Source organism: Nymphaea colorata, chromosome 6, assembly GCF_008831285.2.
Source record: "Nymphaea colorata isolate Beijing-Zhang1983 chromosome 6, ASM883128v2, whole genome shotgun sequence".
Lineage (NCBI taxonomy): Eukaryota > Viridiplantae > Streptophyta > Magnoliopsida > Nymphaeales > Nymphaeaceae > Nymphaea > Nymphaea colorata.
In genome coordinates, this window is record NC_045143.1 from 5,776,952 (window position 1) to 5,799,185 (window position 22,234).

General features: G+C 39.7%; 1 pseudogene; it reads right to left on the reverse strand.

The window, feature by feature from the left end:
- The window catches only part of LOC116255942 (bark storage protein A-like), a 52,563-nt pseudogene extending 36,385 nt beyond the window's left edge, over positions 1 to 16,178 (reverse strand).
- Positions 16,179 to 22,234: the final 6,056 nt, after the last annotated feature.

A 22,234-nucleotide genomic window follows, 5' to 3' on the forward strand; every position in this document is an offset into this window, starting at 1 on the left:
GGAGTTAAGCAAGCCAGCTCCGACAAGGTAAGCAAACACCTCCATGAAACCTCAAAAGTTCAGTGTGCCCAAAGAACCTGCTCTTTCACTTTTATCAGCTTAAGGACTGAGCTGCCTGTTATAAACAAGTCACTCACCATCTCTGAAATTTTGGAAAATATGTTATAATTTTTAAAAATTTTCAAAAACTTTAATTTTGCCATAATAATGTTTTCGAATGATATATGCCCTGTCATGAAAGAAAAATGATGAGATGGAACATTACCAGAAGTGTCGAGGTACTGAAGCATGTTTACCTTGAAGCTGGAGGAATTGAGGGGAGGATTCATCTCAAAGTGTTTGGAACCATGAATGCCGATGTGAGGACTGCGAGCATTAATCTACCTAAGAGTCGCTAGTGTTCCTTGGAAGTGTAGCCTTCTACGTTGTTGGTACGAGCAATCATGGCCAGAAGGGGAAGAAGGAGGCCTGTAACAAACCCATGGCTGCATCCATCTCTTAACTCTTATCCCCTCTTAACTCTTTGCAGGGAAGAAGAAGGAACTGATTAGTTAAATAGGTGGAGGAAGCCATGGGAACGGCCACAAGATCCAAAGAGGGTGTGGAATTAATATTGTGTTCCCATAATATTCCCTGGAATATAAAAAAAAAATGCCAAGGAGGAGTCTGACTTTTCGCCCAAGCTCTAAGAGACACCTCTATCTATTGTTTACCCTTTGTTTCACTGTCTCTTGCATGGTAAACTTGGCAAAGGAAATGACTCTTGCCAGCACAAAAACTACAGTTTTCCGGTTGTCTTTTTCTTCAACACTCAACAGCAACACCGTTTTTTTCGTCTTAGGAATTGTTCTTTTGCTATTGGATATCTGCCTTACTACATACTGAAATCACCAACTCCTCCCTTCTTTGTGTTCCTTGAGCTTCATTTTAAATACCCATCTGATCACCTTTAACAAAACCAAACAAAGAAGCCAGTTTTCTGCGTTGAGTCGTCCATTTGTGGGTTCCTCCTTCCCCTTCTGATTGTGCGCAATGGCATGGGAAAAGTATGAGGAAGATTTGGAAGAAGGTTTGCATTCGGTTTATGATTCAAGCAAGGACAGCCTCAGTTTCTCTGATGCATAGGACCATTTATGGAACTCTTCTTTGAGTGCTTTTGATTCTAACGGCGGCTCTTATGTGATGAATATAGCTACTCGGATCTCTCTGATCTTGAGATGGGTGGAGCGTCGGATCCACAGAGGAATTTTGTTTCTGAGTACTCAGATGTGGATTTGGCGAGGTTGGAGCCGAAACTTCTAGGAGGCTGGTTGGATCCACCAAACCAGGAGCCCCTTGCAGTTTCGGCTCCAGCCTCTCCAAATCCACATCTGCGTACTCTGAAACAGAGTTCCTCTGCCGTTCCGACGCCCCACCATTTCAAGATCAGAGACATCCGAGTAGCTATATTCATCATCATAAGAGCACCCGTTAGAATCAAAAGGATTCAATGGAGAGTGCCATAAACGGTCCACTGCATCAGAGAAACTGAGGCTGTCCTTGCTTGATTCATAAACCGAATCTAAACCTTCTTCCAAATCCTCCTCGGGCTTTTCCCTAGCCATTGTGCACAATCAGAAGGGGAAGGATAAACCCACAAATGTAAGTCTCAAACATGGCAAGCAGAAAATCGGGCTACTTTGTTGGTTTATTAAAGGTGATCAGATGAATATTTAAAATTGAGCTCCTAGGAACACAACAGAGGGGAGGAGTTGGTAATTTTAGTATGTTGTAAGGCAGACATCCAATAGTAAGAGAACAATTCCTAAGAAGAAAAAAAAAGGTGGTGTTGTTGAGTGTTGAAGAAAAAGAAAGATAAAGAGAGAGAGAGGGAGAGAGCATGGGGTGTTTGTTTTGGGGCTCTGAGAGATAAAGAGAGAGAAAAAACCAGCCAGAAACAAAGAGCCTTAGAGGCCGTGTCGCACTACATTTTGATGTTTTGCTTTGCAGTGACAATGACAACAAAGGCTTTTGAAGCCGAGTGCAAACGCAGGCAAAAAACCTCTATCCAGAACTTGGTGATCCACTAGCACTCCATTTAAACAATTCATCCATCACCTCTAAAGCAAGTCTCCTGATAAAGACATTCAATCTCATATGGGTTTAAGTTCTAGAGTGTTACATTACACCTCTTGAACATACATTTAAAACAAGTTCTCCTCTGCAATGGAGTAAATGGCGACCTGTTCAACTATGTATCTGCACACCAAGACACACACTATAGCAGCAAGGAAGAGGCAGCTAGCAGATCCTCTATTCATAGGCAGATGAAGAAGAGGTAGACGACTAGTTCACAGGTTTGCTTCTAGGTGGCACTGGCTTGATTAACTCTGAGTATAAGATAAGCTGGTCTTTTATAGACCGCCTCCTAGGGTTTCCTGATGCCCAACAGTGGTTACGGCCAGAGGGATTTGTTGGCAGTTTTTCTTATTTAAACTTGCAATTGCAAGTGGGTCCTCTTGCAGTTACAAGATGTAGAGATAGAGCTGAGGGCCACTATCCAACAGTATACATGCTATTGGAAGACACCAGAAATTTTTCCCAGAAATCCGACGCCGCCGATCCGATAGAAAATGAGTGGATAAAGAGATGGATCAGCTGAGGTTGGGAGATGATCTTGGAAGAATCTTATCATTTTAGGAGCAAGCTATCAGCAGGTGAGACCACCTTGTATGCTCGTAAATTCAAAATGTACCTTGGAGATGAACAATCTGCTGGATCGAACGAGCTCAGAAAATTAATAACATAAATAGACAAATTGCTCACGTATGTGTCAAAATGAAAATTTGGAGCAGAGCACAATAAAGTGAAAGGTTGAGGACCAGGTTTCCCTAAGACCTTGAAGTCAAAACTGGGAGATCTCTTGCAAGCAATTCAATTTGCAGAGCATATCACTCAAACTACACAATCTGGATTCATATGCATCGCTGGGCATTTTCTTAGTATTTGTTCATCTCTTTCATCACACTCGTTAGTTTTGAAGATATAATGTTACTGAAAGTAGTGTGTAAATACTAAAGAAGAGTTCCTAAAGCAATGATTACAACGACTGCAGGTATTCTAAGAAACTTTGAACTTTTGATCTTATTCCAGATTGTCTGTCATAATCAATCTTTGCGCCAATATGTATCTCATTAGGGCATAATTTAAATAGCGTTGAGCAAGTTCACATTGTCTTCCGCAACAGGATGTGAAGGGGAATCATGTCACGTGAAACAAGCAAAGCATATCTGATAAACCAAAGCTGCATTTGTGATTCGATGGATTTTTATCATTCCTCGAAAGTAATTGCAATAGATCTAACATGTTGCCGCTACAATGGAGAACGTTACGACCTTGGAAATTTGTTTCACTGACTTGAAAGTGAAAACCAAATTATTTTGACGGTAGCACTCTCTTCTGGGCATAAGACATAAGGTTTATCAACATCTAAGTTGTCGGGTGTGGCTTGATCAAATCTTTTGTATAAAAACACATAAATAAAAACTTCATGTACAATTTAAAATGTATTAATTGAAGCCACAAGGACAATTCGATGTTTTCATTTCAATTAATTTACTTTCCAAATCAATATAATCTTTAAAGTCATTGTCAAGTTTATAAAATCAAAAATTAAAACAATGTAAGCCAATAAGTAATGATATATATTTATCGGCTAAAATGCTGTATCAGTATGTTAAAAAACCATGCGGCACTCAATTATACTTTTTCTAAAATTGTGCTTTCATTTGACAAGTAAGCCTACAAAGCACATGGATCAACTCGATGTCTTCCATCTTTGACGAAGCTAGTTATATGCACCACCACTGTGCATGAAATCAAGAAGCTAGTTATTTGCACCACCACTGTGCATGAAATTTTGGTGCAGATCTGACACTGCCATATGTTGTCGGGTCATGAGAAACTTAACTGCCCCAGATCCCGATGATTGCTCCAAAGCCAATCGAAAAATTGTAATTTATATATTTAGTATTTTATAGAGAAAAATTTCTGGCTCTGCCCCTGCCAAGAAGCTTTAGTGACTGTCGGACTCACTCGCACACAAATTTTTTATGCTTACATAGGTACTTCAAAACATTGGATCATGTTTTCGTTCATGACAAAGACTTTCTCACTAATTTCTTTTATTCATGGTCTGGGTGACCTCATGGACCAGCCTTGCCATGCAACATGCCAATTGGATGAATTTGATCATGGCGGAAATGGCATTTCGAACCGCAAGAGTGGAGTAAGTGTTGGCTTCATTCGAGAGGGAAGTGCCGCCGCCGGCAAGGTCGGAGAGTGACCTGATAAGAATGAACGATGTCCTCTGGTGGAGGCAGATGACAGCCACTGTAGCGCTCTCCATGTCCACCGGTGTCACGTTGAACTTCTTGTAGATGAAGCTCCGGTAAGCAGCGTTGTGAAGGTATATGTTGACGCTGATCCCCCTTTTCACCCTCACCATCACTGGCGCCCTTGGAAGGCAGGTTGTGGAGTTTATGCATCTCTCAACCTTAAGACCCTGCAGTCCACCAATCAAATTATGCATAAACATGTTAGAATCGAAAGGTGTATATTTGAATATGGATGTAAATATGGGCAGAGTCAAAAAAAATTTATGTGGAAGGCCGAAATAATGTTTCTAAATTTTGACTAAGGATGAAACCCACGAATTAGTTATCAAAATCCATCTAACAATTGAGTTGTTATGCCTGCATTCACCTGTGAAGAGAGAACAACAAAACCCATGAATGAATTATCAAGATCCATCTAACTAATCTCATTATTGTATTCTTTTCAAGCTTCATTCCAAATAAATATCCCATTAATACCTTGCTTAATCCTGCTAAATAAATATCACATAAATACCATGTCTAATCCTGTCGTAACTATAGTCACTTTCTTCCCTTCCACTGTGCCAAACCAAAAACTTCTGTCTGCAAGACAAACCACACCAGACCATGATCAGTTTTGCTTTTCTGCAGAAGTTAAACTTGATTTTTTTTTACAAAAGAATGCCATAAAATGAAAAACATAAAAGTTATGGTGTCGTTTCTAAAATTTGTCTTTAAAAAATCAGACAATAGGGTTCTGAACCTGTCATCGACGTCGGTATCGAGTTTGCGGGTTTGATACGACTTATAGGCCAATGCGGCGTCCGCTGATCCATTTCTTTATCCACTCGTTTTCTATTGGGTTGGCGGCACTGGATTTCTGTGAAAAATTTCTGGTGGCTTTTAATAGCATGTATACCATTGGATAGTGCCCTAAGCCCTACCTCTACATCTTGTAACTGCAAGAGAGCCCACTTCCAGTTACAAGATTAAACAAGAAAACTGCCCACAAATACCTATGGCCGTAACCATTGATGGGCATCGGGAAACCCAAGGAGGCGGTCCATAAAAGTTCAGCTTATCTTACACTCGGAGTTAATCGTGAGATTAGCCAAGCCTGCACCTCTTAGATGCAAACCCAAAAACTATTCATCTGCTTCTTCTTCTTCATCTGCCTATGAATACAGGATCCACTAGCATTCTCTTCCTTGCTGCTACAGACTGTGACTTGGTGTGCAGATACAGAGTTGAACAAATTGCCATTTACTCCATTGCTGAGGTGAACTTGTTTTAAATGTATGTTCAAGAGGTGTAATATAACATTCTTGAACTGAAATCCATGTGAGTTTGAATGTCTTTATTCAGAGACTTGCTTTATTTGCTCTTATGGGTGATGGATGAATGGTTAAAATAGAGTGTCAAAGGATCGCTGAGTCCTGGATTGAGGTTTTTTGCCTGCATTTGCACTCGCTGGCAGAAGCCTTTTTTGTCCTCCTCACTGCGTGCCAAAACATCAAAATGTAGTGCGAGAAGGCCTCTAAGGCTCTCTGTTTCTTGCTCGTTTTTTCTCTCCTTTTGTCTCTCTGAGGGACAAAAGAATCACCCCATGCTCTCTCTCTCTCTCTCTCTCTCTCTCTCTCTCTCTCTCTCTCTCTCGCCCCCCTTTCTGCCCCCTTCCCTCTCTATCTCTTGTTTACCCTTTGTTTCACTGTCTCTTGCATGGTAAAGTTGGCAAGGGAAACAACTCATGCCGACACCAAAACTACAGTTTTTCTGTTTCCTTTTTCTTCAACACTCAACAGCAACACACTTTTTTTTCCTCTTCGGAATTGTTCTTTTACTATTGGATCTCTGTCATACTACATATTGATATCACCAACTCATGGCTTCTATTGTGTCCCTAGGAGCTCAATTTTAAATACCCATCTCATCGCATTTAATAAAACCAAACACAAAGTAGCCAGCTTTTCGGCTTGCCATATTTGAGTCTTACATTTGTGGGTTTCTCCTTCCCCTTCTGATTGTGCACAATGGCTAGAGAAAAGCCCGAGGAGGATTTGGAAGAAGGTTTAGATTCGGTTTATGAATCAAGCATGGACAGCCTCAGTTTCTCTGATGCAGTGGACCATTTATGGCACTCTCCATTGAATCCTTTTGATTCTAGCGGGGGCTCTGATGATGATGAATATAGGTACTCGGATGTCTCTGATCTTGAGATGGGTGGGGCGTTGAATACACAGAGGAACTCTGTTTCAGAGTACTCAGATGTGGATTTGGAGAGGCTGGAGCCGAAACTGCAAGGGGCCTCCTGGTTTGGCGGATCCCAACCAGCCTCCTAGAAGTTTCGGCTCCAACCTCGCCAAATCCACATCTGAGTACTCAGAAACAGAGTTCCTCTGCGGATCCGACGCTCCACCCATCTCAAGATCAGAGACATCCGAGTAGCTATATTCATCATCATAAGAGCCGCCGGTAGAATCAAAAGCACTCAAAGAAGAGTTCCATGAACGGTGATATGCATCAGAGAAACTGAGGCTGTCCTCGCTTGAAATATAAACAGAATGCAAACCTTCTTCCAAATCTTCCTCATACTTTTCCCAAGCCATTGCGCACAATCAGAAGGGGAAGGAGGAACCCACAAACGGAAGACTCGAGGCAGAAAAGCCGGCTACTTTGTTTGGTTTTTTTAAAGTCTAGGGACACAACAGAAGGGAGGAGTTGGTGATTTAAGTATGTAGTAAGGCAGAGATCAAATAGTAAAAGAACAATTCCTAAGAAGAAAAAAAGGGTGTTGCTGTTGAGCGTTGAAGAAAAAGAAAACCAGAAAACTGTAGTTTTTGTTCTGGCAAGAGTCGTTTCCCTTCCCAACTTTACCATGCAAGAGACTGTGAAACAAATGGTAAACAAGAGATAGAGAGGGTCTCTTAGAGCATGAGCCAAAAGTCCAGTCTCCTCTTTGGCATTTTTTTTTATATTCCAGGGAATATTATGGGTACACAATAATGATTCCACACCCTCTTTGGATCTTGTGGCTGTTCCCATGGCTTCCTCCACCTATTTAACTAATCACTTCCTTCTTTCTTCCCTGCAATGAATTCAGACGGGATGAGAGGAAGACAAGGGATGGCAGCCATGGTATTGTTACAGGCCTCCTTCTTCCCCCTTCTGGCCTTGATTGCTCATACCAACAACGTAGAAGGCTACACTTTCAAAGGAACACTAGCGACTCTCAGGCAGATCAATGCTCGCGGTCCTTACAACGGCATTCGTGGTTCCGAACACTTCTCATGATAGGGGCATATATCATTCAAAAACTTTATTATGGCAAAATTAAAGTTTTTGCAGTTTTTTAAAAATTATTTCATATTTTCCGAAATTTCAAAGAGGGTGAGTGACCTGTGTATTAACAGGCGGCTTGGTCCATAAGCTGATAAAAGTAAAAGAGCAGGTTCTTTGGGCGCACTGAACATTTGAGGATTCCTGGAGGTGTTTGCTTACCTTGTTGGAGGTGCATGCTTACCTACCTTATCCGCATGGAAAGTCTGTTCACAGTCGTTCCGGGCATATACATGCTACTCGAAGCCTCCACATCTCCATTTTCCAGCTGAGAATGAGCAAGAGATCCCATCACCATGTCCAATTCCATGCATCTTTTGCATGCAAAGACATGTGTGTGTCTTTTTCGACGAGAATTAGAAACATCACATTTCCTTTCTATTCTGTGGGGAAGGGTGGTCGGAGGAGTTGCATCTGCTCATGCTCACAGATGTTATGCATAAAGATAAGATCTAAATAGATGTCATGAAATACGAAGATGAAGGCTCCATGCCACGAGAGGCTTGACTGAGGGCTCCTCAGGATAATATTTTCTCTTTCGATGAACTCGTGATCCAATGCGTTCAACCATCAAACCATGACTCATCAAAATGGCAAAAACACACCGGAATGAGAGACACATGGTGACTGGTGAAACTCTTCCCGATTAAGTGCTTTTGGCCTTCTAGCTAGAATCCAGGTGACATTGATCAAATGGGTGCCAATTTGTTTTCAGAAGAGAATCGTGATGCAATTTTTTATAGTCCAATATGAAGGTTTCATAGAAGGAAAGAACACCACAGTTAGCCCCTCTGATATTTTAAGGTTATTGCTAATTAAGAAATTGCTGCACTTCTCTTTTGGATCCATCTGAAATTGGTCAATGGCCAGCTTTTTGTGCTAGAAAATTACTTGATTATTTTAGTTACCTTTTTTTGGTTGATATAGTTAATAAAAATTGACTCACACTGGCAAATATTATTCAGCATAAATTTGAATTTAGGATTTTTGGATTCCTTAACTTAAAGGTCAAGGGATTGCAATTTTTCCAATAGCTGTAGAAAGGAAAAATATCCGAAGATATAAAGAATCCACGTCCTGTCCATTGTATTTTAATAAAGACTGAAAATATGCTTTCCGCTACTAGCCAATTACGAGATTAGCTTCTTCATTTGGGATGGTGAAGCAAATATCGGAAAAGAAGATGATGGGTTTGAAAAGTTAAGCTGGAAAGACCAAATTGCAAGAATCGCCCTGAGGCAGAGATTATCAGGAAAAAAAAAATCTCATAATATATAAATGGTAATATTACCAGATGCTTTCCTTGTGAGTAAAGTGGCATCGGCATATTTTCAGGGTCTATTCTCATGATTAAATCATCTTAGCAGATAATCTTCTATGGGGCGGACAGCATCGGCCACAGTACATCCAGTGATGAAAACATCGGCTTTGTGATATATATATATATATATAGTTATTTATTTATTTACTTATTTATTTATCACCATATTTCCAACTAAGATGGGAAGAGCATGGCTGATCTTCGTAGAGTAAGGATCTCAGTAGCGTGGATTTGATGGTTGGATTTTTTTTTGTAGTTTGACTTTAAATTCATGAATCTGTGATCCTAAGTATCTCATGACACTACGTATCTCAAATCAACTGCAAAACAAACAGAACCTAACCAAGCGAAGAACTTCAATGAGTTGAACTATCTATCTGGTTCATGTTGGCCGTTTCATTGCTAGCAGACATAAGACATAAGGCTTATGAACTTCTTAGTTATCGAGTGTGGCCTGATCTAATCTTTTTGTATAAAAACACATAACTAAACAGAAACTACATGTAAAATTTAAAATGTATTAATTGAAGTCAAACGGCGAATTCAAGGTTTTCATTTTAATTTATTTATTTTGCAAATCAATATAATTAAGTCATTGTCAAGTTTATAAAATCAAAAACTAAAACCATATAAGCCAATATGTAACTATACATATTTATCGGCTAATACGCCGTGTCAGTAAGTTAAAAACCCATATTAACGGCATTGAATTATACCTTTTCTAAGCACTGAATAAAATCATTCTTCCATTTGACAATTTAGCCTAAAAAGCACACGGATCAACTCGATGTCTTGCGTCATCTTTTTTGACCAAGCTATAGTTATATACACCACCACTTCGCATAGTAGAATGAAAACTTGAAAAAAGTAATCGTCCCATCTTGGAAAAGGGCAAATAAAAGACATTGATGTTCATGGCAGAGCCAAAAAAAAATTTATGAGGGGAGACAAAATAAAGTTTCTCAATTTTGACAGGAGCCAAAATATCATTTTTCAAATTTTTGTATAACACAAGTGGGGGTGCAGGGCCCCTGCGGTAGGTGCAAACTAATACTGAAAGTGTCTTTCTGGAATGGGCAAACCCAACCAACATCTTTAGCATTGTTTTGTTTCGCACCCAAGAAGCACATGAAATATTAACCATAGAAATATGCACCTTCCTTCCTTTTCTTTGGAAGGACAGCCCAAAGCAGGGGTAGAGGTAGGTGTAGGCTGCATACGCCCCACAGAATTCACTTAAAAACCTTGTTTTTTTAATGATTTGATTGGTAAATTTTGATTCAATTAATTGAATCAGTCCCACCAGATCTGGATCGTTGCCCCAAGGCCAATTGAAAATTTCTTATTAAGAAAAATTTCTGGCTTCGCCTCTGCCCAGAAACCTTAGAGACTGTCAGACCCACTGGCACTGTTTAGAAAGGTAAATTAAGGACGTTGGATCATTCTTTCGTTCATGACAAAGACTTTCTCGCTAATTTCCTTTATTCATGGTCTGGCCGACCTCATGGACCAGCCTTGCCTTGCAACACGTCAATGTTTATTTAGATTGACACAATGAGACCCGATCAACCAACAAAAAACTAACCAAACAACAGTTGGATGAATTTGATCATGGCGGAAATGGCATTTTGAGCCGCAAGAGTGGAGTAAGTGTTGGCTTCATTCAGGAGGGAAGAGCTGCCGCCGGCGAGTGACCGGATAACAATGAACGGTGTCCTCTACTGGAGGCAGATCAAAGCCACTGCAGCACTCTCCATGTCCACCGGTGTCACATTGAACTTCTTGTAGATGAAGCTCCAGTAAGCAGCGTTGTCAAGGTACACGTTGGCGCTGATCCCCCTTTTCACCCTCACCGTCACTGGAGCCCTCGGAAGGCAGGTTGTGGAGTTTATGCATCTCTCAAGCTTTAGGCCCTGCATTCCGCCAATCAAATTATGCATGAACAGGTTAGAATCGAAAGCTGCATATTTGAATATGAAAGCAAATATAGGCACAGCCAAAAAAATTCATGAGGAGGGGCGAATTAAAGTTTCTAAATTTTGACTAAGGCTGAAATATTATTTTTTAAAATTTTTATATAAAGCAAGTGATATTTTTCAAAATTTGTACATGTAAACTTTTTTTTGGGGTGGGGCCGGGGCCCATGCGGGCCCAACCTTCGCTCTACCCCTGAATATGGGTGAGCGGAAAGATTAACTAGGTCACCCAGCCAAGAGCAGAAGCTCCCACCTTCCCTTTTCCCCGGAATCCTAAATTACATTGATACCAAGTGACGAGATCTCACGGGGTTCGACCTGTACGTAGAACTCATCTTGGGGCTGAATATGGAAGCAATTACTTTAACATATGTTTAAATGGGGTCAAACACGAGGCGAGTCGAGCCCGAGTTCAGCCAGCTCGAGCTCAGCTCGACTAATGAAACCTTGATCTCGAAATAGCTCGACAAAAGCAGCTTGACACGACAGTTACATGTTGAGCTAGAGCTCGACTCGATTAAGGCTCGACAAAATCGTTAGAATATATGGATTGTTATTTCGCCATAAATCGAGCTCGACTAGATTATGGCTCCACAAACATGAATGTGGTTTTGTAAAATCTTAGCTTTCGTAAAATCTTATATAATTAAATAATGTCAATATCCTGGTTTTTTAATTAAAAAAAAACAAGTCGGATATTTAAAAAATCGCTACACATCATTTTCAATCCAAGTTGAGCTTTAATAGTTCGAGTTCAGTGAACTCGAACTCAACTCAATTATTTGAAAGAGTCCACTCATAAGTCATAAACACGAGTTCGATTCGTTAAGCAAATGACTCGAGTAGAACTCAACCAACATGAACCAATTAGTAATGAAATGGCCTTTCTCTCTCTCGACCAAACATTGGCGGTAGAACATGCCATCCTCCACATCTACAACAAAACTACCTACATGAACCAGTTAGTTCAACTTTTCAAGGAATGATAGAAAATCCTTCGAATCACAATGCGGCTTTGGTTTATCAGATATGCTTTGCTTGTTTCACGTGACATGATTCCCCTTCACATCCTGTTGTGGAAGACAATGTGAACTTGCTCAATGCTATTTAAATTATGCCTTAACGAGATACATATTGGCACTAAGATTGATTATGACAGACAATCTGGAATAAGAGCAGAAGTTCAAAGTTTCTTAGAATACCTGCGGTAGTTGTAACGATTGCTTTAGGTACTCTTCTTTAGTATTTACACATACTCTTCTTTAGTATTTACACACTACTTTCAGTAATATTATATCATCAAAATCGTCGTGTGATCAAAGAGAGATGAATGAATAATAAGATAATGCCCAGCGATGCATATGAATCCACATTGTATAGTTTGAGTGATAAGCTCTGCCAATTGAATTGCTAGCAAGAGATCTCCCGGTTTCTACTTCAAGATCTTAGGGAAACCTGGTCCTCAACCTTTCACTTTATTGTGCTTTGTTCCAAATTTTCATTTTGACACATACTTGAGCAATTTGTCTATTTATGTTCTTGATTTCCTCAGCTCGTTCGATCAAGCAGATTGTTCATCTCCCAAGTACAATTTGATTTTACAAGCATAGAAGGTGGTCTCGCCGGCTGATAGCTTGCTCTTAAATTGAAAAGATTCTTCTCCCGCACAAAAATTGACCGTCAGATATAGGTCACCAAGGTTTCCAAGGGAGTTGGCACAATGTTTGGGGTTAGGGCTGACAGATGGTTAGTTCCTGTTTTGAATCCTCCTCGAGTTGTCAACTCTTTGGAGACGGGGACACCTGAATTTTTCTGATAGTTGAGCACTGCTATGTTATTTCTAATATTGACTTGGTTGCCCTTACCTCAGCCCCCAAGTCAGTAGACTGGGCCAAGTCTTCATGAAAGGCCAATTAATGCTGCTTTGATTCCAATTATCATCTACATAATTCAAGTCAGCTCTGGCGCGATTTGAGCCTCAGAGTTTGAAACACCGAAGCGCATTCCTATGCGGAAAAGTGAAAAGACTATGCGCCAGTGCTGCCCCAGGGCAGAGGTTTATAGTCTATAGCGGTGATTTTTTCACCTCTATATTCTGAAAAAAAAAAAAACACCCCTCCCCCTTTCCGCCGGCCCCAAACAAAATTGTGAAGACAATAAAAAATGGCTAACGATAATTTTCTACTTCGATAAACTGCCACATGCAGATAATAATCATGTGTAATAATCAAAAGATAAAGGCAAACAATTCTATCAATAGCTTGTAGAAAACCTGAAGCAATCAATTTTGGATCCCAAGAATAAAGCGCCAATAATAGAACTTTTAATTTCTTCAGAATTTAACAAACATAACAAACCATTAAATAGTATAGTGAGATTAAATTTAATGACAAGAAGAGGAAATATCTGAAGAAAATGCTCCAATTTTTAACATAATTATGAACCGCATTACAATATATTAGGAGCTGATTTTGAAAATGTATGGACATTATATATAAGATATTTATTTAAAGCTAAATCTGATGCAAATCTGTCTGAGCAGAAAATTTTCAAAATGTCTGACCAAAAGCTGTCCGAACAGAAACTTATTCAAATTCTATTGCATGACATTTTTTAAATTCAAATCCGATTCAATTTCCCAATCAAATGTTAAAATTCTTTTCAGATCTGATTGTTTTCAGATATCAGGCAGAAATCGAATTTATGGGCATCCCTAGCTACACCGTTTTGATTCCTCCCTAGCTACACCCTCTCAATTGGTCATATCCACTTTTGACGATGTTGGTTCATTTGCTGACCACCATCATATGGCCATGAGGTTTCCGATGAGATATGGGGTCAAGTCAGCTCAAATTGGATGATTGCTCAGTATATTAATAAAAAATTAATATTAAATTTTAAGTTAAATTTTCAAGGCCTATACATGAAGATGCATATGACCGATATATATATATATATATATATATATATATATATATATATATATATATATATATATATATATATATATATATATATATATATTTATATTTATATTTATATTTATATATTTATTTATTTATTTATTTATTTATTTATTTATTTATTTATTTATTTATTTATTTATTTATATTTACATTTATATATATTAATTTTCTTTTCATAGTGAAGTGATCCCCAAAGAGAAGAACCTGGAAATGTACTCTTTCATCGTCTTATTTGCATCTGTAGATAGCATTTTATGAGAAACAAGAAGTGGCTGTCTAAATTTCTACACGCTCAGTAGGTGGAGGGGCAAATGTTATCAGAGAATGACACGCCACTAAAGGGGATTGTGATTCCTACAGTATAATTTGGTAAATGTGTACATATGTGTATGCCTTTGGATATCTAAAAAAAGATAAAAAAAAGAAAACCATATGCCCTACATCTTTGTTATTATTGTACTTTCACATTCGTGTGTACCAAAATCATATTTTATTGACATTAATTTTTGTGTTGCGAGGAAGAAGCTTTTATTTTAGTGTATTTATTTTCACTTTTTAAGCAATATGAACTAAAGATCTTTAATTATGTCTTTAGTAGGCCTTTAGTGATATTTGCACATAGTCGTAAAATGTCAATAATGTCATACATATATGTGCTATTAAACATGCTTAGTAGCAATTTGGTCTTTCCAGCTTAATTTTTCAAACCCATCAACTTCTCTTCCGATATTTGCTTCACCATCCCAAATGAAGAAGCTAATCTCGTAATTGGCTAGTAGAGGAAAGCATATTTTCATTCTTGATTATAATACAATGGATGGGACGTGGTTTCTTTCTAGGATATTTTCCTTCCTACAGCTGAAGGAAAAATTGCAATCCCTTGACCTAAAAGTTAAGGAATCCAAAAATCCTTAAAGTCAAATTTATGCTAAATAATATTTGCCAATGTGAGTCAATTTTTACTAACTATATCAACCAACAAAAAGGTAACTAAAATAATCGTGTAATATTCTAGCACAAAAAGCTGGCCATTGACCAATTTCAGATGGATCCTAAAGACAAATGCTGCAATTTTTTAATTAGCAATAACATTAAAACCTCAGAGGGGCTAACTGTGGGTGTTCTTTCCTTCTATGAAACCTTCATATTGAACTATAAAAGATTTCATCATGATTCACGTCTGAAAACAAATTAGTGCCCATTTGATCAATTTCACCTGGATTCTAGCTAGAAGGCCAAAAGCCCTTGATCGGAATGAGTTTCACCGGTCACCATGCATCTTTCATTCATGTGTGCTTTTGTCAATTTGACGAGTCACCGTTTGATGGTTGAAGGAGTTGGATAACGAGTGCATCGAAAGAGAAACTATTATCCTTAGGAGCCCCCAGTCAAGTCTCTTGTGGTGTGGAGCCTTCATCTTCTTATTTCATGACATCTATTTAGAACTTATCTTTATTCATAACATCTGTGAGCGTGAGCAGATCCAACTCCCCTGATCACCCTTCCCCACAGAATAGAAAGGAAAAGTGATGTTTCTAATTCTCGACGGAAAAGTTACACACATATATCTTTGCATGCAAAAGATGCAAGGAATTGCACATGGTGATGGGATCTCTTGCTCATTTTCAGCTTGAAAATGGAGATGTGGTGGCTTCGAATAGCATGTCTACGACCGGAATGACTCTGAACGGACTTTCCTAGCAGATAAGGGAGTTAAGCAAGCACCTCCGACAACGTAAGCAGACACCTCCACGAAACCTCAAAAGTTCAGTGTGCCCAAAGAACCTGCTCTTTCACTTTTATCAGCTTAAGGACTGAGCTGCCTGTTAATAAACAAGTCACTCACCCTCTTTGAAATTTTGGAAAATATGATATAATTTTTAAAAATTTTCAAAAACTTTAATTTTGCTTTAATAAATGATGAGATGGAACATTACCAGAAATGTCGAGGTACAGAAGCATGTTTACCTTGAAGCTGGGGGAGTTGCGGAGAGGATTCATCTCAAAAGTGTTTGGAACCACGAATGCCGATGTGAGGATTGTGAGCATTGATCTGCCTAAGAGCCGCTAGTGTTCCTTTGGAACTGTCGCCTTCTACGTTGTTGGTATGAGCAATCAAGGCCAGAAGGGAAAAAAAGGCCAAGGAAGAGTCCGGACTTTTGGCCCATGCTCTATGAGACACTCTCTGTCTCTTGTTTACCCTTTGTTTCACTGTCTCTTTCATGGTAAAGTTGACAAAGGAAATGACTCTTGCCAGCACAAAAACTACAGTTTTCCGGTTGTCTTTTTCTACAACACTCAACAGCAACACCGTTTTTTTCGTCTTAGGAATTGTTCTTTTACTATTGGATCTCTGCCTTACTACATACTGAAATCACCAACTCCTCCCTTCTCTTGTGTTCCTAGGAGCTTCATTTTAAATACCCATCTGATCACCTTGAATAAAACCAAACAAAGTAGCCAGCTTTTCTGCGTTGAGTCGTCCATTTGTGGGTTCCTCCTTCCCCTTTTGATTGTGTGCAATGGCTTGGGAAAAGTATGAGGAAGATTTGGAAGAAGGCTTGCATTCGGTTTATGATTCAAGCGAGGACAGCCTCAGTTTCTCTGATGCATAGGACCGTTCATGGAACTCTTCTTTGAGTGCTTTTCATTCTAATGGCGGCTCTTATGATGATGAATATAGCTACTCGGATGTCTCTGATCTTGAGATGGGTGGAGCATCGGATCCACAGAGGAACTCTGTTTCTGAGTACTCATATGTGGATTTTGTGAGGTTGGAGCTGAAACTTCTGGGAGGCTGGCTGGGATCCGCCTAACCATGAGGCCCCTCGCAGTTTCGGCTCCAGCCTCTCCAAATCCACATCTGCGTACTCTGAAACAGAGTTCCTCTGCCGATCCGACGCCCCACCCATCTCAAGATCAGAGACATCCGAGTAGCTATATTCATCATCATAAGAGCCCCCATTAGAATCAAAAGGATTCAATGGAGAGTGCCATAAACGGTCCACTGCATCAGAGAAACTGAGGCTGTCCTTGCTTGATTCATAAACCGAATCTAAACCTTCTTCCAAATCCTCCTCGAGCTTTTCCCTAGCCATTGTGCACAATCAGAAGGGGAAGGATAAACCCACAAATGTAAGACTCAAACATGGCAAGCAGAAAATGTGGCTACTTTGTTTGGTTTTATTAAAGGTGATTAGATGGATATTTAAAATTAAGCTCAGAACAATTCCTAAGAAGAAAAAAAAAGTGGTGTTGTTGAGTGTTGAAGAAAAAGAAAGATAAAGAGAGAGAGAGAGAGAGAGAGAGAGCATGGGGTGTTTGTTTTGGATCTCTGAGAGATAAAGAGAGAGAAAAAACCTGTGAGAAACAAAGAGCCTTAGAGGCCGTCTCGCACTACATTTTCATGTTTTGCTTTGCAGTGATGAGGACAACAAAGGCTTTTGCAGGCGAGTGCAAACGCAGGCAAAAAACCTCTATCCAGAACTTGGTGATCCACTAGCACTCCATTTAAACAATTCATCCGTCACCTCTGAAGCAAGTCTCCAAATAAAGACATTCAAACTCATATGGGTTTAAGTTCAAGAATGTTACATTACACCAACCTTGTTCACCTATGTATCTGCGAGCCAAGACACAGACTATAGCAGCAAGGAAGAGGCAGCTAGCAGATCCTCTATTCATAGGCAGATGAAGAAGAGGTGGATGACTAGTTCACAGGTTTGCTTCTAGGAGGCACAGGCTTGATTAATCTCACCATTAACTCTGAGTATAAGATAAGCTGGGCTTTTATGGGCTGCCTCCTTGGGTTTCCTGACTCCCAACAGTGGTTACGGCCAGAGGGATTTGTTGGCAGTTTTCTTATTTAATCTTGCAATTGCAAGTGGGTCCTCTTGTAGTTACAAGATGTAGAGATAGGGCTCAGGGCCACTATCCAACAGTATACATGCTATTGGAAGCCACCAGAAATTTTTCACAGAAATCCGACGCCGCCGACCCGATAGAAAATGAGTGGATAAAGAGATGGATCAGCTGAGGTTGGGAGATGATCTTGGAAGAATCTTATCATCTTAGGAGCAAGCTATCAGCAGGTGAGACCACCTTGTATGCTCGTAAATTCAAAATGTACTTGGGAGATGGACAATCTGCTTGATCAAATGACCTCAGGAAATCAATAACATAAATAGAGAAATTGCTCACGTTTGTGTCAAGAAGAAAATTTGGAGCAAAGCACAATAAAGTGAAAGGTTGAGGACCAGGTTTCCCTAAGATCTTGAAGTCAAAACCGGGAGATCTCTTGCTAGCAATTCAATTGGCAGAGCATATCACTCAAACTACACAGTGTGGATTCATATGCATCGCTGGGCATTTTCTTATTATTCATTCATCCCTCTTTGATCACACTCGACGATTTTGAAGATATAATATTACTGAAAGTAGTGTGTAAATACTAAAGAAGAGCACCTAAAGCAAATATTACAATGACTGCTGGTATTCTAAGAAACTTTGAACTTTTGATCTTATTCCAGATTGTCTGTCATAATCAATCTTTGCGCCAAAATGTATCTCATTAGGGCATAATTTAAATAGCGTTGAGTAATTTCACATTGTCTTCCGCAACAGGATGTGAAGGGGTAATCATGTCACGAGAAACAAGCAAAGCATATCTGATAAACCAAAGCTGCATTTGTGATTCGATGGAATTTTTATCATTCCTCGAAAGTAATTTTTCAAGCAATAGATCTTAGATGTTGCTGCTACAAAGGAGAACGTTATGACCTTGGAAATTTGTTTCACTGACTTGAGAGTGAAAACCAAATTATTTTGACTGTAGCACTCTCTTATGGACATAAGACATAAGGTTTATCAACTTCTTCGTGGTCGAGTGTGACTTGATCTAATCTTTTTGTATAAAAACACATAAATAGAAACTACATGTACAATTCCAAATGTATTAATTGAAGCCACATGGACAATTCAAGGTTTTCATTTTAATTAATTTATTTTCCAAATCAATATAATATTTAAAGTCACTGTCAAGTTTATAAAATCAAAAATTAAAACCATGTAAGCCAATAAGTAACGATATATATTTATCGGCTAATACGCCGTATCAGTAAGTTAAAAAACCATGCGGCACTCAATTATACTTTTTCTAAAATCAAGGTTTCATTAGATAAGTAAGCCTACAAAGCGCTTGGATCAACTCGATGTCTTCCATCTTTGACGAAGATATGCACCACCACTGTGCATGAAATCAAGAAGCTAGTTATTTGCACCACCACTGAGCATGAAATTTTGGTGCAGATCTGACACTGCCATATGTTGTCGGGTCATGAGAAACTTAACTGCCCCAGATCCCGATGATTGCTCCAAGGCCAATCGAAAATTTGTAATTTATATATTTAGTATTTTATAGAGAAAAACTTCTGGCTCTGACCCTGCCCAGAAGCGTTAGTGACTGTCGGACAAACTCGCCCTCAAAGTTTTTATGCTTACAAAGGTAATTAAAAACATTGGATCATGTTTTTGTTCACGACAAAGACTGTCTCACTAATTTCTTTTATTCATGGTCTGGACGACCTCGTGGACCAGCCTTACCTTGCAACACGCCAATTGGATGAATTTGATCATGGCGGAAACGACATTTCAAACCACAAGAGTGGAGTGGAGTAAGTGTTGGCTTCTTTCCAGAAGGAAGTGCCGCCGCCGGCGAGGTCAGAGAGTGACCAGATAAGAATGAACGGTGTCCTCTGGTGGAGGCAGATCAGAGACACTGCAGCGCTCTCCTTGTCCACCAGTGTCACGTTGAACTTCTTGTAGATGAAGCTTCGGTAAGCAGCGTTGTCAAGGTATATGTTGGCGCTGATCCCCCTTTTCACCCCCACCGTTACCGGCGCCCTTGGAAGGCAGGTTGTGGAGTTAACGCATCTCTCAAGCTTTAGGCCATGCATTCCGCCAATAAAATTATGCATAAACATGTTAGAATCGAAAGGTGCATATTTGAATATGGACGTAAATATTGGCAGAGCCAAAAAAAATTTATGTGGAGGGCCGAATTAATGTTTCTAAATTTTGACTAAGGCTGAAACCCATGAATAAATTATCAAAATCCATCTAAAATTGAGTTGTTATGCCTGCATTCACCTGTGAAGAGAGAACAACCAAACCCATGAATGAATTATAAAGATCCATCTATGTAATCTCATTATTGTATTCTTTTCAAGCATCATTCCAAATAAATATCACATTAATACCATGCTTAATCCTGCCAAATAAATATCAGATTAACACCATGTTTAATCATGTCATAACTATAGTCACATTCTTCCCTTCCACTGTGCCAAACCTAAAACTTCTTTCCGCAAGACAAACCACACCAGACCATGATCAGTTTTGCTTTTCTGCAACAGATAGACTGAAATTTTTTTTTACAACAGAGTGCCGTAAAGTGAAAAACATAAAAGCTATGGTGTCGTATCTAAAATTTCCCTTCAAAAAATCAGACAATGGGGTTTGGAACCATTCATCGACGTCAGTATCGAGTTTGTGGGTTGGATACGATTTATAGGCCAATGCGGCGTCCGCTGATCCATCTCTATATCCACTCGTTTTCTATTGGGTTGGCGGCACTGGAGTTCTGTGAAAAATTTCTGGTGGCTTTTAATAGCGTGTATACCATTGGATAGTGCCCTGAGCCCTACCTCTACATCTTGTAACTGCAAGAGGGCCCACTTGCAGTTACAAGATTAGATAAGAAAACTGCCCACAAATCCCTCTGGCCGTAACCATTGATGGGCATTGGGAAACCCTAGGAGGCGATCTAGAAAAGTTCAGCTTATCTTACACTCGGAGTTAATCGAGAGATTAGCCAAGCCTGCACCTCTTAGAAGCAAACCCAAAAACTAATCATCTGCTTCTTCTTCTTCATCTGCCTATAAATACAGGATCCGTTAGCATCCTCTTCCTTGCTGCTACAGATTGTGTCTTGGTGGGCAGATACAGTGTTGAACAAAGTCGCCATTTACTCCATTGCTGAGGCAAACTTGTTTTAAATGTATGTTCAAGAGGTGTAATATAACATTCTTGAACTGAAATCCATGAATGAGTTTGAATGTCTTTCTTCGGAGAATTGCATTATTTAATCTTATGGGTGACGGATGAATGGTTAAAATAGAGTGTCAAAGGATCGCTAAGTCCTGGATTGAGGTTTTTTGCCCGCATTTGCACTCGCTGGCAGAAGCCTTTTTTGTCCTCCTCACTGCGTACCAAAACATCAAAATGTATTCCGAGAAGGCCTCTAAGGGTCTCTGTTTCTCGCTGGTTTTTTCTCTCCTTTTGACTTTATGAGGGACAAAAGAAACACCCCATGCTCCCTCTCTCTTTCCCCTCCCCTCTCCGTCACCCCCCCATCCCCCTCTGCCCCCTTCCCTCTCTATCTCTTGTTTACCCTTTGTTTCACTCTCCCTTGTGTGCTACAGTTGGCAACGGAAACAACTCATGCCGACACAAAAACTACAGTTTTTATGTTTCCTTTTTCTTCAACACTCAACAGCAACACACTTTTTTTTCCTCTTAGGAATTGTTCTTTCACTATTGGATCTCTGTCATACTACATATTGATATCACTAACTCGTGCCTTCTATTGTGTCCCTAGGAGCTCAATTTTCAATACCCATCTCATCGCCTTTAATAAAACCAATCACAAAGTAGCCAGCTTTTTGGCTTGCCATATTTGAGTCTTACATTTGTGGGTTTCTCCTTCCCCTTCTGATTGTGCACAATGGCTAGGGAAAAGCCCGAGGAGGATTTGGAAGAAGGTTTAGATTCGGTTTATGAATCAAGAAAGGACAGCCTCAGTTTCTCTGATGCAGTGGACCATTTATGGCACTCTCCATTGAATCCTTTTCATTCTAACGGGGGCTCTTATGATGATGAATATAGCTACTCAGATGTCTCTGATCTTGAGATGGGTGGGGCGTTGGATCCACAGAGGAACTCCCTTTCAGAGTACTCAGATGTGGATTTGGAGAGGCTGGAGCCGAAACTGCAAGGGGCCTCTTGGTTTGGCGGATCCCAGCCAGCCTCCCAGAAGTTTCGGCTCCAACCACATAAAATCCACATCTGAGTACTCAGAAACAGAGTTCCTCTGCGGATCCGACGCTCCACTGATCTCAAGATCAGAGACATCCAAGTAGCTATATTCATTATATTCATCATCATAAGAGCCGCCGGTAGAATCAAAAGCACTCAGAGAATAGTTCCATGAACGGTGATATG